This window comes from Myotis myotis, unplaced genomic scaffold, assembly GCF_014108235.1.
Source record: "Myotis myotis isolate mMyoMyo1 unplaced genomic scaffold, mMyoMyo1.p scaffold_m19_p_1, whole genome shotgun sequence".
Classification (NCBI taxonomy): domain Eukaryota; kingdom Metazoa; phylum Chordata; class Mammalia; order Chiroptera; family Vespertilionidae; genus Myotis; species Myotis myotis.
This window is the reverse complement of record NW_023416313.1, coordinates 43,337,396-43,354,415: the sequence shown is the minus strand read 5'-3', so window position 1 is coordinate 43,354,415 and position 17,020 is coordinate 43,337,396. Positions and strand designations below refer to the sequence as shown.

At 39.7% G+C, this 17,020-nt stretch overlaps 1 protein-coding gene across 1 annotated transcript in view; it reads left to right on the top strand.

Annotated features, from left to right (window-relative positions):
- LOC118669387 (transmembrane protease serine 11E-like) overlaps positions 1-17,020 on the top strand; it is a 47,050-nt gene that overhangs the window by 3,120 nt on the left and 26,910 nt on the right. The gene's annotated exons all lie outside the window — the stretch shown is intronic.

The window sequence follows — 17,020 nt, the reverse complement described above, 5'->3', positions numbered from 1 at the left end:
CATGCACACATGCAGATTCATACATGGAGAAAATGTATGTGTAGGTATACCCATACATGCCTATACAATGTATAGGCAAAGAAACAGATCATGTACAGATTAATGTGAAACAATGCACATATATGCTTAAGAAGGAAGGGTTTAAAAACATTTTAAAGAGTGCGTGAACTGCCCTTATTTAATATTCTTCAAACTGTCTTTTTATTTACATAAGAACATGACCTAACTCTCTCACCCTGTCTCAAAGGCGATCAGTGACTGAGAGTATAGCACTTCAATTACATCATCCCGATTTTATAAAAATAATTACATTTGCTACTGTGTGAAAATCAAGTTCATCTTAGTGCAGCATTTCATGGAAGGAATTCATCAGTCTATAGTAACTATAACTGCGTAATAGACCTTTGTTATTCTTTCATTGCTGTCTGCTTTCCTCCAAAAATATGTCATTGTGCCACTATAAAGAGGGAATAAATAGAAACATTCAAGAAGAAGAAGCAATATTATTTGCCCAATACGTGCTTCAATATCAGCAGAGGTTCATAGGGTTTGTAGTGCCTGAAACGTTAGTGCTTGGGAATGAGGTGAGTTGGGCGATGTGGAGCAGGTCTTCCAAGATGGTCAGTGCTGAAATGGGTACTCTGGCTGCATTTCTTGGCTTTGTCAGGGTTAGGATTTAGAACTCGACTAAAAACTTCTCAAAGCATACTTCCTTGGACATATTTTCAGCGAAGATGGTGAATGAGAACTGTGATGAATGCTCTCAATTTCCAGCACAATTTAATAGGCTTAGAAATGAGTGGATTTGAGATTAAGAAAGTTTTAAGAGGTTGAGAAAGAAAAACAGGCTGCAGAGACACCAAGTCATGCCAGAACCGGCAAGCACAATCTTCTCCCAGGCATATGTATCACCTGCATAGTTGGGCAATTTCTGAGATTTTTAGAATACTAACTCTGATGTGGTAGAACTAAGCTTCGGGGAATTCAAAGCACCATACAGTCATCATTAAATGCTATCTTGCAACTTTTCATCTCAAGTTGTCAGATGCTATCTTTTTTTTTTTTTGAAGCTGCAAAAGCTATGAAAAGAGTTAGCACTTTGTTTAAAGTCAAACTATGAGTCAGTGCAGAAAAAAAGTAATTGTCATCATTTGTTTCACATGTACTATGTTCCAACTACTTTTCTAAAATATCATGCACATTTAATCTTTAGAGTATGGTTATAGTATTATACCCATTTTACATATGAGGAAACTGAGATTCACAGGTACCATTATTTGCCCAAAGGCAATAAATGGCAGACCTGGGAATTAAGCCAGGTCTATCTGACTCCAAATCTATGCTCTTATTATAATGCTATACTCTCTTCACAATGTCTCCTTTACCTACTTAGGTGGTTCTACTGCTATACTGATTTAACTGTCTTGTGTGATACTTGGATTCAAAATGTGGATGTTCTTTTTATGATCCTCCCCAGGCTTTATTTAGCATAGATACAGAGGAGGTCTCTTCCCTACCTGCTCACACTCTTTACTGCATCCAGAATTATCAGAAAATGTCCCTCAAGTAATAGCATAGTGACCTTTATTTTTCCCTCTCACTCCACTTTTGAGGCTGGTAGACAGGAAGCATTGCTTTCTGCATTCTATAAGTTAAGGGATACAACCTCAAAGATTAGGTAATTTGCATGTGGTCACAGGAATATTGATCAATATTAGAGATAAAATCTGTCCTCCCGGTTCACCTGTACATTGAGTCCAATATTGTCAAGTAGAAAAGTTAAATTAACACTGGTGTCTACATGCCCCAGAAAATATTGTTATTATTATTATTACTATTACCATTTGGATTCATATAGAAGTATATGGCCGTTTAAAAATTAGTCATTGCAAATTAAAAGCTTGTCAGGTCACATTTAGTAAAATTCAGAGAAGGTACATATAGTAAGAATACATATATTCATATGTAAGTATCCTATATAATAAAGATGTAATATGCAAATAGTTGTTACGCCATGAAGCGTAATGACCGGATCACAGATCAGCAGGAGTGTGGGGCAGCGAGCTACAAGCGGGCAGTGGAGACCTACAGGAAGGGGCAGGGCAGCAAGCTATGATGGGGGGTGGGGGGGCGTGGAGGGAGCTACAGGAGGGTGGGGCAGTGAGCTACTGGCTACAAGCGGGCAGTGGAGAGCTACAGGAGGGGGCAGGGCAGCAAGCTATGAGGGGGAGGGGCAAGGGGGGGCAGGCAGAGCTACAGGAGGGCAGGGCAGCAGGCAGAGAGTTACTGGAGGGCGATAGCGAGCTACTGGCGAGCTACTGGCGTACAGATTCGTGTGCAGGGCTACTAGTTTATATATAATACTAGAGGGCCGGTGCATGAAATTCATGCACTCAGGGGGGCCCTCAGCTTGGCCTGTGCTCTCTCACAGTCCAGGAGGCCTCGAGGGACATCCTCAGTGCTGCTGTGGAGGTGGGAGAGTCTCCTGCCACCACTGCTGCACTCCCCAGCCATGAGCCTGGCTCAGGGCTTCTGGCTGAGCAGTGCTCTCACTGTAGGAGTGCACTGACCACCAAGGGGCAACTCCTGCATTGAGTGTCTGCCCCCTGGTGGTCAGTGCACATCATAGCAATTGGTCATTTCGCTGTTTGGTTGCTTTGTATATTAGCCTTTTATTATATAGGATGATATGTTCTTTACACACAATTCCTAATATATATATATAAAATTTGGTACCTATCAACAACCCTATGAGGCAGGTAATGCTAACATTATCATAATTTACATATAGGGATATCAAAGGCTAGGAAGACTGAGACTTCCACACTTTTGAGTCAGTGATTGATGGAGTTGGAGTTTGAACATACATGCTCTAACTGCATTTCTATACTTTTTAGTACTCCCTGCTGCCTCCACCATATCATGATCCCTGGAATCACAAGTGATCCCTTGATTAAGCAGAGCTAACTTTCCTTGTTTTAACAATTAGTTTAATCTCAGTGTCTCAATTTTCCTAATCAAGAGAATACCAGAGATTACAAATAATATATCCAAAATATTACAAACCAATCTTTCAATCTATACAATACATTAAAGCCATAGCTAAGCACTTATACATATATTACTGGATTCAAAGCAAAGATAGATTAGGGCTTCATAAGTAGAGTTCTAAATCCTTACACTAAACTCTACACTTCATGGCTGACCATTGGCCTGACTCATAGATTCTTAGAGCAGACAGGTGCAAAGATGAGTGGTTTTCCACATTTTCTTTACCAGTTGAATCCCTTTTGCACATAAAGCTAATGCAAAGCCCTGTTGTATGGAACAGAGTTGCTAGGGGTGTAGTGGGACTAAGGCTTTGAGCCTCACCTACTCTATCTCCTTATTCCCTCAGGAACAAATAAAGCAACTTGAGGGATATTTCATCCCACTTTAAAAACAAATTTATTTCTCATTATGAAGGAGGAATGAGGACAAAGCCAACATTTGTTGAGCATTTACTGTGTTCCCGGCAGGATGCCAATTGCTCTTTTAAGTGTTATTTCATTTAACCCTTAGAAGAACCCTATAGTTAGATCATTATCTCCATTGGTAGACTTGTAAAGGGTAATTTGCTCAGAGCCACCTAGCTATAAGAGGAAGAGCCAGGACTAAACCCAAGTGTCTGATACTACAGCACAGACCATTATCCACTAAGGGAGAAAATGGAAGTCATTTGTTTAAAGTCCTAGAGCTTGTTATGATGAGACCCTCAATGGAAACTTGATATCCTGATTTATTAGTATTAGATGTATTACTTGTATTTCAAACTTATGCTGCAAGAGAATATTAAGTAAAAATATTTTTGTCACTCATATACAGAAATTGAATGAGAATTACTAAGTATGTTTCTTGATGTCCTTTTTTCCCAAAGATAGTTACATAAAAATAGTATTTACCTGATTGCAATTAACCTCTTTTATATATTGTAAATATATTAAATTTAGCTATGAGTAGCCAGAAATCTAGGGTAAAGTGGCTTTAGTGTATGAAATGTAATTTTATTTCAGTTTCATGTAAAACAAGTCTGAAGGCAGGCAGATGAAGGCTGATAGGGAGGTTCACAAAGTAATTAGGAATCTAGGCTCCTACTGTCATGAGGTCCCGCTGGCATAAACTTATATCCTCCAAATCATGGTTCAATATGGTTGCTGAGCGCCAACTAACACGTATTTTAGCTAGAACATTCACATCAAGATTCTAGCCATAGGAACAGAGATTCCATTGGTCAGAACTTATTTAAATGGAGACTCCTATGGGCAAGGGACATTATTCTATTTTCCAGGATGCCCAACCCAAAATCAAAGATTCTATTATTAAGGAAAAAGAACAAATATTTGGGATAGGCACCTGTGAGTTTCTACCATAGTCATGTTAAATTTAAATGATGAGAAGAATATCATCATTGAAATGTTGTGGTAAACAGTAGGCAGGTGGCTATATGGGTCTGAAGTTTAGACATCAGCATATACATATGAATTAAGGCCATGGACATTGGTAACTGAAAATATTTGGTTCTGTTGGATAAAAGGATACTTTTCTTATAATATTATGGTATTAATTTGCATAGTAAATTCTACCCTATTATAACATGAATCTAAGCATATTTCACTATTTGTTATTAAAATGGCAATATTTTAGATATTAATTAAGCAAAGGTGAGTATTTAATTATCAATTTCACAAACCTTGTGTTCATCCAAAAGTTAAGACGCAATACTTCCATATATTATTGGTCAGCAACTGGGGGAGGAAATCCATTAATCAAGAAATCTCACTTTTGGAAGAATAATATAAGTATTAAAATAGTTCATACATTTTCCAATTGTCTCTCCTTACAAAGTTAACTCAGATAGGATTATATATAGAAATTTCTAGATAATCTGGAGGATTCTTAGTATATGGCTTATAGTGTTTACTAGGGAAACAGCAACCTGGAAGACATCACAGGGTCTTAGCTCATGTTCCCACTGACACATTCCAATTTTAAAGTCCTTCAGTGGGTTACGCAAAATGGAATTTTATGGTCTACAGATTTTAAAACTGGTTTAGGATTTAAGTAATAAAGAACTTTTATGTCTTCTTCATATATATGATTCTTGGATTATTTCAAATGACTTGCAATCTCTTATTTTGAGCATTCCAAATTATCTGGTATATAGCTAATAAAAAATAATGCATTTGAAACTTATGTTAAAGCTTATTGTTTAATAAACGATGAATTTTAATTATATAAATATTAAGTTTTTCTAGGTTATTAGGCATGAAACACTAGCTTTGGTAAAAATTAGAGAGCATCTAGATCAACTAAAATTCCCATTATATTTTTTAAAAATGAAGACTATGAGAGCACATTCACCATCACACAAGTTGGGGGTTAGGAGATGTTGGCATTTATGATGTTGAATATGATAGATTTATCACCTGAGAAACTTAGGATTTAGATGAAAGGGCTTAATCTTTAAATGAACCCTTAGGGCTAAGACACAGGTAATTAGTCATCCAGTTCAGAGTTATTTCCACTATATCATGCCAACTCTTATAGGAATTATCTAGACAAAGTCACAAGAAAGACTTGGTAGAAAGACATATAACAATGCAAAAAGTTAATGAATGAAAGTCTGTGTTATATATTAGCAGCCTCAAGTGTCTGTAGCTTAGGTTTCTCAATTAGTTTTCTTGTGACAGACTTGCCATGACATACTCACAAATTCCCTATTAATTTTTATTTTTATTCCATATTTTTAAGTGTGTATAATTCCCTATGATGAGCTGCAATGGCACTCCTTGTCAACATTTCTGTGAGAAACTGCTGCTTTTAAATGGTATCTACTCAGATCATGCCAACTTACTATCTTGAACTGGAAAGAGTTTGAGGAAAAGAAAACAAATGTATTAGTGGAGTTAAGGGTTAAATAGTTTAATTTATAAGTCTATAAATGAATAACTAATTACTTAATAATATCTTTAAATTTTTTTTGGGTCCCATCTATCTATGACTGTAAATTTCTAGAGGTTACAGTGTCAACTTAAATTTCCTATGCTGGACCATCTCTGGTTAGGAACTTAATAAAGACTTTGATGATAACATAGTGGAGATCAGAGACATTCCTTACTGTTGAGTTGCCACTAATGCTTATATAGAACATGTATCTAACAAAGTCTGATGATATCAGGTGCTATCTTCACAACTTCCTGTTAAACTAGGTGGGAGGAAAGATTATCACTGCAGTTTTATGGTTGGTTAAACATAGGCATGGTTAAGCTATGGGTTTTGCCTAAGTTAAAGTTTAATGAGAGGTAGGGTTTTCTGTCATTCACAACATCTACACTAATAAAAGACAAACATGCAAATTGACCATGCCTTAAGCCACACACACCAGCCAATCAGAGCGACTATATGCAAATTAACCCAACCAAGATGGCGGCCGGCTGCCACAGAGCTGGAGCAAGCAGGAGGCTTGGTTGCCGCAATGATGGAGGAAGCCAAGCTTCCGCTTGCCGCGGCAGCTCTGAGCTCCTCTCAAGGCTACAAAGTTTCAATTATAGAAGGTAAATAAATCCCAGAAAAAAGAAAAAAAAAGAAAAAGAGGAGAGTATGGGAGCTTCTGTCGCTGGGGGGCTTGGCCAGCCTGAAAATGGCCCTCAACCCCTCACCCAGACTGGCCAGGCACCCCGGTGGTGACCTGCCGACCTTAAAGGGGGTGTGGCCAGCCTGAAAACGGTCATCAGCCCCTCACCCAGGCTGGCCAAACCTCCATGGGGTGAAGGTCCCCACTGGGTTGGGGGCTTGACCAGCCTGCAAACAGCCATCAGCCCCCTCACCCTGAAGGAGATGTCACCAGCCTGCAAACACCCATCAGCGTCTCACCTAAGCTGGCCAGGCACCCCAGTGGGACCCCTACCCTGATCCAGGACACCCTTCAGGGCAAACCAGCCGGCCCCCACCCATGCACCAGGCCTCTATCCTATATAATAAAAGGGTAATATGCAAACTGACCCTAACAGCAGACTGACTGGGAATGAGTGGTCACTATGACACACACTGACCACCATGGGGCAGACGCTCAATGCAGGAGCTGCCCCCTGGTGGTCAGTGCACTCCCATAGGGGAAGCTCTGCTCAGCCACAAGCCAGGCTGATGGCTGCCAGTACAGCAGTGGTGGTGGGAGCCTCCCACACCTCCTCAGCAGCAGTAAGGATGTCCGACTGCAGCTTAGGCTTGCTCCCTGCTGGCAAGTGGACATCCCCTGAGGGCTGCTGGGCTGCCAGAGGGATGTCTGACTGCCAGCTTTGGCCTGATCCCCTGGGGAGTGAGCCTAAGCCAGCAGGTGGACATCCTCTGAGGGGTCCCAGACTGCAAGAGGGCATGGGCCAAGCTGAGGGACCCCCCCAAGTGCACAAATTTTTGTGCACCAGGCCTTTAGTTTATTATAAACTTCTTACTGTGCAAAGCAATACTATTATGTTCACTAAAAACCTACTACTGTAATAAACAACACTGTTTTAATGTCTATGATTTCAATCATCTTTAGATACTTTGTGAAAATACCATAAGGAGCCATTTCAATAATGATTAGGGAAGTGTTGTCAGGCAAAAAATATAGAACTTGGTATCTAAATGATTTCACACTGGTTTGCCCCATATCATATTGCTTTTACTGAATAGTAATTGATGCCATTTGTTAGAATTGAAGGACAGTGTAAGAGTATTATAAATCAAATTTTTGTTTCTGTGCTAAGAATATCTTAGAGAACATATAGTTCATTACATTATACAGTACTAGAGGCCTGATGCACAAAAATTGTGCATGGTCGGGGAGTGTCCCTCAGTCCAGCTTGCACACTCTCCAATCTGGGACATCCCTCTCGCAATCTGGGACCGCTGATTCCTAACCACTCACCTGCCTGCCTGCCTGATTGCCACTAACCAGTTCTGCCCGCCAGCCTGATCACCCCCTAACTGCTCCTCTGCCGGCCTGATCGCCCCAAACTTCCCTTTCCTGCTGGCCTAATTGCCCACAACTGCCCTCCCCTGCCAGCCTGCTCACCCACAATAGCCCTCCCCTGCCATCCTGATCACCCCCAACTGCCCTCCCCTGAAGGCCTGATCTCCCACAACTGCCCTCGCCTGCCGGCATGACATCCCCAACTGCCCTCCCCTGCAGGCCTGATTGCCCACAACTGCCCTCCCCAGCTGCGACCCACCTCCTCTGCCGGGGCCCGCCTTTGCTGTGTGTGTGGCCATCATGTGATGGCCATAATGTGACGGCCATCTTGTGACAGCCATCTTGTGATGGCCATCTTAGGGCATGATGCATGAGGGCGTGACGACCATCTAGGCTATTATTAGTAGATTCTTTTTATGAGGAACTGAAAGAATGGTATTGCTTCTGAGCAACTGCTCAGTTTTTATCTTATGGGTGCCATGAAGACTATACCTGACTAAAGTTTGCTTGTTTGCTTTTTTGTCCAGAGAGCTATAAATGTTGTGGCTTGACTTAAGCAAATGTCTACATGAGAATTATGAAATATAGTTTTAATTCTATTCCCATTTTATCTTTTCACTTACATGTTGCTTTATTCTTACATCTCTAAAGGTAATTTAATACCATATTTTATATAGAATATATATAAAATCTATCTTTATATAAAATCTCCTTATAAGCCACTTAATCCAGTGTAGAACAAGGTAGAATACAAGTAAAAACATTCATTATAAAAACAATGAGTTTCCCACCATTACATTGGTGTTGTAGAAAATCAAATGGAAACAGTTGTCTAGTAATTAGACTCCCACCTTGTTATAATTATAACTTCTCTCTGAGAACTATTCATAGTTATTATTGTAGGGAGTGCACACAAAATTCAGCCCAAGGACCAGGTTGATGATATTAGACACTTTATAGAGGTGTTTGTGTAACTGTATAGACAGGGCAGAATATGTTTTTTGCAATTTTATTAAGGAGTAATTTGTCTGTATTGTTTTTTTTTTTTTTTTTTTTAAATATATTTTATTGATTTTTTACAGAGAGGAAGGGAGAGAGATAGAGAGTTAGAAACATCGATGAGAGAGAAACATCGATCAGCTGCCTCCTGCACATCTCCCACTGGGGATATGCCCGCAACCCAGGTACATGCCCCTGACCGGAATCGAACCCAGGACCCTTCAGTCCGCAGGCCGACGCTCTATCCACTGAGCCAAACCGGTTTCGGCCTGTATTGTTTTAAAAAGTCAGTGAAAACATATAATCCAGGCATATATATACAAACTTTTAGTTTTGTTTTTTGTGTTTTTTTTTTGGTGAATCCTCACCTGAGGATATTTTTCCATTGAGTTTTAGAGAGAGTGCAAGGGAGAGGAGGAGGAGAGAGAGAAAGCCACTGATGTGTGAGAGACACATAGATTGGTTGCCTCCAGCATGCACCTCGACCAGGGCTGGGAATTGAGCCTGCAACCTAGGTATGTGCCCTTGACTGGAATTGAACCCAGGATCCGTCAGTTTGAGGGCCAACACTCTATTCATTGAGTCAAACCGGCTAGGGCCAAATTTTTAGTTTTATCCTGGATATTTTTATAGTTGTATTGTAGAAAGTATAAAGAAGATGGAAGATCTCACCAATGCCTTCTGGTAAGAAAAACCATCAGAAGGATTTGTGTGGATAGGACAAGGAGGCACAATCCAATGAACTAAAGAAATAAGCTACAGTCACCATAAAAAATAAATTATATTTTAAATCTTAAGCATTGACATAGGGAATTAGAAATATCATAAGGGACTATATTGTTACTTTATTGTGGTATCTTTCATTATGCTTTTGTCTAGATATTATAACATGCAGACATTCAGTGATCCCAAATAATATGTGTCTCCTGAAATTAATGTCCTTTTATTTGTCCTTTTATTTGCATTTGTCACTTTTTGTACTATGATAGCAGTTTATAGTAGGTAGATCAAATCAATTTGGATAATCATATATTTTAAACACAGATGAAATAGAAACATTAACCAAAGCTTCATTATTATATAAAGTGTCTTATGGAAATCAGGCTTACTTAAATAGCAATTATTCTTTACAATGTCTGACCTGTCTTTCTTTGTGTGTCATATTCCCAGTTCTTTTCCAAGACTATGGCAGACCAGAGTGCTTTAAGAGAGTTCAAAACCCATATGTGGTACTGACAAATGGTTGATTCAATTTGTTTAGTCAACTTCAGTTCCCTCTGGGAACATTCCTTGAGCATGTGCTCAGAGAATATAGAAATAAGTAAGGGGGAGAAACCAAGATGACGGCATAGGTAAACACCTGAAATTGCTGCCTTGCACAACCACTTCAAAAATACAACTAAAAGACAAAACGGACATCATCCAGAACCACAGGAAGGTTGGCTGAGTGGAAATTCTACAATTAGAAGGAAAGAGAAAAGGACACTGAGACTCAGAGGAGGTGTGGAAGTAAAGTGCGGAGGTAGTGAGGTGCACGTGGAAAGCGCTGGCAACTGAGGATGCCGTTGTCTTTTTCAATTGGGAGGGAGACACAACCTCCTGACGGCCCTGACTACACTTCCCAGGGAGTCTCTGGGAACCCAGACTCATACGGGGAGAAACTGGACTGTCTGGAAGTGGGCAGAACTTGGGGGTGGCTTTTTCTCAGAGGTGCTTGCAGCGATTACCTATTACCACGGGCCACTGAGACACAGGACCTCTTAGGGAAGGACTGAGGATCAGCCATAGCTGTTTGTTCTGCCCTGTTGATTCCCTGAGACCCTGCCCCACCCAAGCTGTGCGCAGAGGCTTTTGCATATGAATGACCTGGCCCTTTGCAATCTAAAATTACCTAACAAACTGCAGCTGGGTCAGAGAGACCCAGATCATCCAAAAGAAGGCCCAAGGACCCACAACAGATTGCACTGCTTCACAGATGGGCCTCATCTGGGCACCTCCGAATCCCAAACAAAGAAGAGGAATCTGCAGATCTCTCTGTAGCTCCTGCTGGGTAGCCTCAGGCAGAGGCTAAATTAGCACCTCCTTAGAGATCCAGGAGCCAGTGTGCCCAGTGGGCAAAGCGGGACCATCCAATTACAATTCCTCAGATCCATAAGGGACACAGTCAGGGGGCAGAGGCAGTGAGCACCAAAGCCCCAATGAAGCAAGTCTTGCCCCAGAAGGATGTCTCCAGCACAGAAGTTCTCCCACTGCAGACACAGCAGATACTCACAGCCAATTGGCCTGGAGGTCAATTCCTCCCAATGATACCTACAACAATCAAGGCTTAACTACAACAAGACTGTGCACAAAGCCCACAAAAGGGTGCACCAAGAGTGTCCATCTCAGGTAATTAGGGAGGCTGAGCCACTGGGCACTATAGGACACCTAGCACAGAAAACCACTCTATCAACACAGGAAAGCAGCCAAAATGTGGAGACAAAGAAACAGATCACAAATGACAGAAATGGAGGAAAGCAAACTACTGGATATAGAGTTCAAAACCACGGTTTTAAGGTTTTTCAAGAATTTTCTAGAAACCGCCGATAAATTTAGTAAGATCCTCAATAAGTCGAGTGAGACTGCAGATAAATTTAGTAAGACCCTCAATAAGTCTAGTGAGACCCTTGAGGATATAAAAAAGGACCAACTAGAAATTAAACATACACTGACTAAAATAAAGAATATTATACAGAGATCCAACAGCAGACTAGAGGATTGCAAGAATCAAGTCAAAGTTTTGAAGTACGAAGAAGTAAAAAACACCCAACTGGAAAAGCAAAAAGAAAAAAGAATCCAAAAATATGAAGATAGTGTAAGGAGCCTCTGGGACAACTTCAAGCGTACCAACATCCAAATTATGGGGGTGCCAGAAGAAGAGAGAGAGAAAGATATTGAAAACCTATTTGGAGAAATAATGACAGAAAACTTCCCCTACCTGGTGAAAGAAATAGACTTCCAAGTCCAGAAAGTGCAGAGAACCCCAAACAAAAGGAATCCAAAGAGGACCACACCAAGACACATCATAATTAAAATACCAAGGGCAAAAGACAAGGAGAGAATCTTAAAAGCAGCAAGAGAAAAACAGCTAGTTACCTACAAGGGAGTACCCATATGATTGTCAGCTGATTTCTCAACAGAAACTATGCAGGCCAGAACGGAGTGGCAAGAAATATTCAAAGTGATGAATAGCAAGAACCTACAACCAAGATTAGTCTACCTGGCAAAGCTATCATTCAGAATTGAAGGTCAGATAAAGAGCTTCACAGATAAGGAAAAGCTAAAGGAGTTCATCACCACCAAAGCAGTATTATATGAACTGCTGAAAGGTATTCTTTAAGAAGAGAAAGAAGAAGAAAAAAGTAAAGATAAAAATTACGAACAAATACATATCTATCAAGAAGTGAATCTAAAAATCAAGTGAATAAAAAATCTGATGAACAGAATAAACTGGTGAATATAATAGAATCAGGAGCATAGAAAGGGAGTGGACTTTCAGTTCTTGGGGGGAAAGGGGTGTGGGGGTGCAGGAAGAGGCTGGACAAAAATCGTACACCTATGGATGAGGACAGTAGGGGGGGAGGGTTAAGGGCAGAGGGTGGGGTGGGAACCGGGTGGAGGGGAGCTATGGGGAGAAAAAAGAGGAACAACTGTAATAATCTGAACAATAAAGATTTAAAAAAAGAAGAAAAAAAGAAAAAGAAAAAAGAAGTAAGGATTAGACCCTATCCTCAAAGAGCTCAAAATGCATACTTAGCTGTTTATTCAGAGATGGGGATGAATAAACTTAGCTGAAGTGAATAGATTTTTTGAATTGGCTCTTAAATACCCACAGGCTTTTATGATGCAGGCAAAGAATAGACTCTATGTGAGAACATTATTCAGAAACTCAGAGGTAAATAAAAAACAATTGCTAAAGACAACTGGTAAGTAGTCTCATTTCATTTTTTAGACAATATGCTCATATTACTAGATGAAAATACTAGTAAAATTAACTTTCAAAAAGTTCTTCCTCTTACACACACACACACACACACACACACACACACACACACCCGAATAGCCCCCAGCACTTTCCAGTATTGGTGCACTGATCAAATGGGCCATCGTGGGGAAGAGTGAGCTAAGGGGAGGGACTCAGGTATGAGTGGGCCACCTTGGTAACTTGTTTTACATAAATTATACATATGCATATTAAAAAAAGACTCTAAGTTACTCCACATAGAAGCAGCAGGAGCAAAGGCAAATAACTTTAAAGCTCATGGGACAGAGGGGGAATACTAAGCAAACTGAGGCCGACTTGGGTTTCAAGCAGTCTCAGCATTAGCATATCCCTTCTAGAAAGACAGCTTACTATAATGGAGAATGATATAGAGACTGGTAGACAAGAGAGAAATCTCTTGTCAAGCTATAGGGCAGGTTTTGGTGAGAATTGTCAAAACAAGTTCAGTGACAATGGGATTAGCGATAGACTACACTAGATTTGCTATGAAAGTGAGACTAGAAAGAGAAAAGACCATTATAGCTTCCCAACGCAATTAGCATTGACTTGCCGGCTCTTGCTTAAGTCAACCATCAGTAAATTACAGCCCAAAGGCCAAATTTGCCTTACCACCTGCTTTTGTACCGTGCTTGAGTTAAGAATGACTTTTTACACTTTTAAATGGTTGAAAACAAATCAAAAGAAGAAAAATATTTCATGGCAAGCAAAGGTTTGTGAAATTCAAATTTCAGTGTACAGAAATAAAGTTTTATTGGAACATAGACATGCTCATTTGTTTATGTATTGTCTTTGCCTGCTTTTGCACTATAACGACAGAGTTGAGTAGCTGCAATGGAGATTGTGTGGCACAGAAAGCCTTAGTTACTATTTGGACATTCACAGAAAAGTTTGCTGACCTCTGGGTTAAATGGTTGATAATAATGCTTTGGTATCTCCAGCTTTATAGATATTGTGCACATGTTCATTCAAAACAGCTCAGCTGGACTGACCTGGTGAAACATGTGAACTAAGAACATCCATGCTATTTACCATTGTAGACAATGAGCAAAGAGTTGGAGATCCTCTATCCATCAGTCCATGGTGGTGGTGTTGTGTAGGGGTTTTCTGATGAACTTTCCTTTGAAGCACTGTGAGTCTTAACCTCTCATTCCCTAGTGCTTACCATAAAGTTTATTTGTTAGTATATACCCCTCTCCCCTTGTTTTTGTTGTAGTTGTTTTGCCTTTCTCTTTATTTTTTAAAATCAATTTTTATTGTTTTCAGAAAGAGGAAGGGAGATGAGAGAGAATCATTGATTGGCTGCTTCCTGCACACCCCCTTACTGGGGGTCAAGCTTCCAAATGGGGCATGCACCCTGACTGGGAATTGAACCATGACCTTGTGGTTCATGGGTTGATGCTCAACCACTGAGCCACACCAGCTGGGCTCCTTTTTTTTTTTTAGTACTCATTAAAAAGTGACAATGAAAATGCAACTCCGGTCATATAACTTGTCTTTTAGCAATTTTGGGCTTATAAAAATGTACCCATATTTTAACTGTTTTATTCACCTGCTATATTCTTTGTCTAATCACACATGTCCCCAAATGGAAAAGAAAAATAATACAAAGAAAGAAATTTGATGCCACTGAAGCTATTAGAATTAACCAGTCTATGTGAAGGTAATTTTATGGGAGGAACTTCAGATAAGTTTCAACAGGCCACAATGATGATTGGATAAGGGTTTATGTGCAGAAGGGGGTTAATTACATGTTTCTGTTGACATATAAAATGGTTTTATTCCTCCATTTTAATGATTTTTTAGCACACTCTACCACATCTAATTTGGAGCAATTCGGTATTAAATCACTTGCTGAGAGAGCAACAAAAAAGCAATTAAGAAACAGGGTGAATCAGTTTGAAAAGCAATGCCATGCAGACTGGGAAGGGAAGAGATAATGTTTCAAATGACAAACATCTCAGTAATGTGGTTATTACCATTATTATTAATAATTAAAATAATGATAATAATGATAGTCCTTGCTTTTTGCACAATACTTTCTACTTGGGAGCTCAAAATAACAAAATATTTTATCATTTTTTATCTCCACATAATTCACGAGTTTAGGAGGGGTTTGGGATTATAATTCCTGTTTTTCATTTGGAGGAAATAAGAGAGAATTGAATCTGCTGGTACAAGAATGGACAATAAATAAATTGGTGGTGGGGCTCAGCAATACACTCCCTTGCTTATTCAAAGTGTTTTTGATGGTTTCTCTTTTTTCTTTGTCCCATGCTACCTCTCTTATCTCATTCAAAGCCACCAAAGACCATCACTGAAATAGCTGTAAAAGGTGGGGGTCAGGAAAGGAGGACACACTGGTAATTTGGGGCACGATAGTGACAGAAATTCCATGAAAAGGCATATAATCATTCTCATTATCTTTTGAAATTCAACCCCTCTCTCTCTTTTGTTTAATTCAAAACCTATGATATCTCTTGTTAGAAAAAATCCACCACAACACAAAAAAGCACATTAAAATTAAGGTTTCTCTCATTTCTGTTATTCCACTTCTTACTGTTTATAATTTTTGTCTCTTCCTATATATTTTGCAATGCACACACATATATAGTTTTATTTATAGAAACTAGACACAGAATACATATTCTTCTGCATCATTTTTTCATTAAAATATGTCATTGACCTTTTACATGTTAATACATGTAGCTCTACCCCATCAGTCTAATGGCTGCATTATTTACTTTTCTGTCTTGATAAAAAGTTATAAAATAGAACTTCTGTCATATTTCACAATTCAATATAGTGATCATATACTTTTATAGTTAGATCATATTTCCTGCCATTATAAATTCATATTCTTTATCTGGCATGTTTTGCTATTAGTAGAGAAGCCCTTCCCTCCTATGGCTGTCCCCTCCCCCCATGCCCCACATTTTTCTTACGTCTGCTATATGCATCTCCTTTCTTCTGCAACAGGTGAATAGCAAGCATTCACAGATGAAGGAACAGTAGTCAGTTCAGTTTTTAGGCTTCTTAGGCACAGTTGCACATAAAAATAACCTCCTGTGGAGAACTCTTTTTATATTTCAATAATTGCCATTGTAGAAGCAGGTGTTTGGAATCCCACTCAAGGGAGAACTAGTGATGGAAGAGATAGGGTAGAGGAAGATGAAGTTTCCTTGACTACAGTCTCATGGGAAAGTCACAGGGCCAGGTAGAGTCCCAGGGGCCTTGCACCATACCCCAGGCCTTCAGCAGAGGCAGGGTCATGTAGCAATGGTGCCATTGTTGACTTCTGCAATAATGTTCACACAGAACAGGACATGGAGGCAGAGACAGGATGATGGTGTGGCAGGGACCAAAATGATATCATTTCTTGGCCATATATCACGTGGAAATAGAGTCTCCTTGTTTCTGCAATATATATATTGCAAAATGCTTTGCAGTTTCCAAGAACTTCTCAAATTCATGATTTCATTATGGGCTCCACAGTCTACCTCATGCTTTTGAAAATATGGGTATTCTTCTGTCCCTATTGTCAGACTGAGAAACTATGCTCAGAGTCTAAGTGATTTTTCCAAGCTGGCAAGGAAAGAGCTGGACTTGGAATTCTCTTTATTTTGATTCAATCCCTGGTCCCCCTCCAAAATAACACCATACTTGTCCCTAGTCTTCATGTACCAGACAGTGCTCTGGAGGTATGAATACATGCCATTGATTCTACCAGCATGACAAATACCTCAAGAAATTTAAAATAGCATCATATTCAAACTCTTTACCCAACTGACATATTATTTCATTTTCTCTAGTCTTTGAGTTTGCTTAGTAACTATTATAACACAAGGAAACGGAAACTTTACTAATCAAGCACAAAGAAGGTTAACAGACATTTTTTCAGTAACGTGGTTCTGAAGGCAGAACAAATGGGAGAGGCTGAGGGAGTCTCATGATCAAGGGGTTCCCTGCAGCATCACTGAAGTTCAGAGATA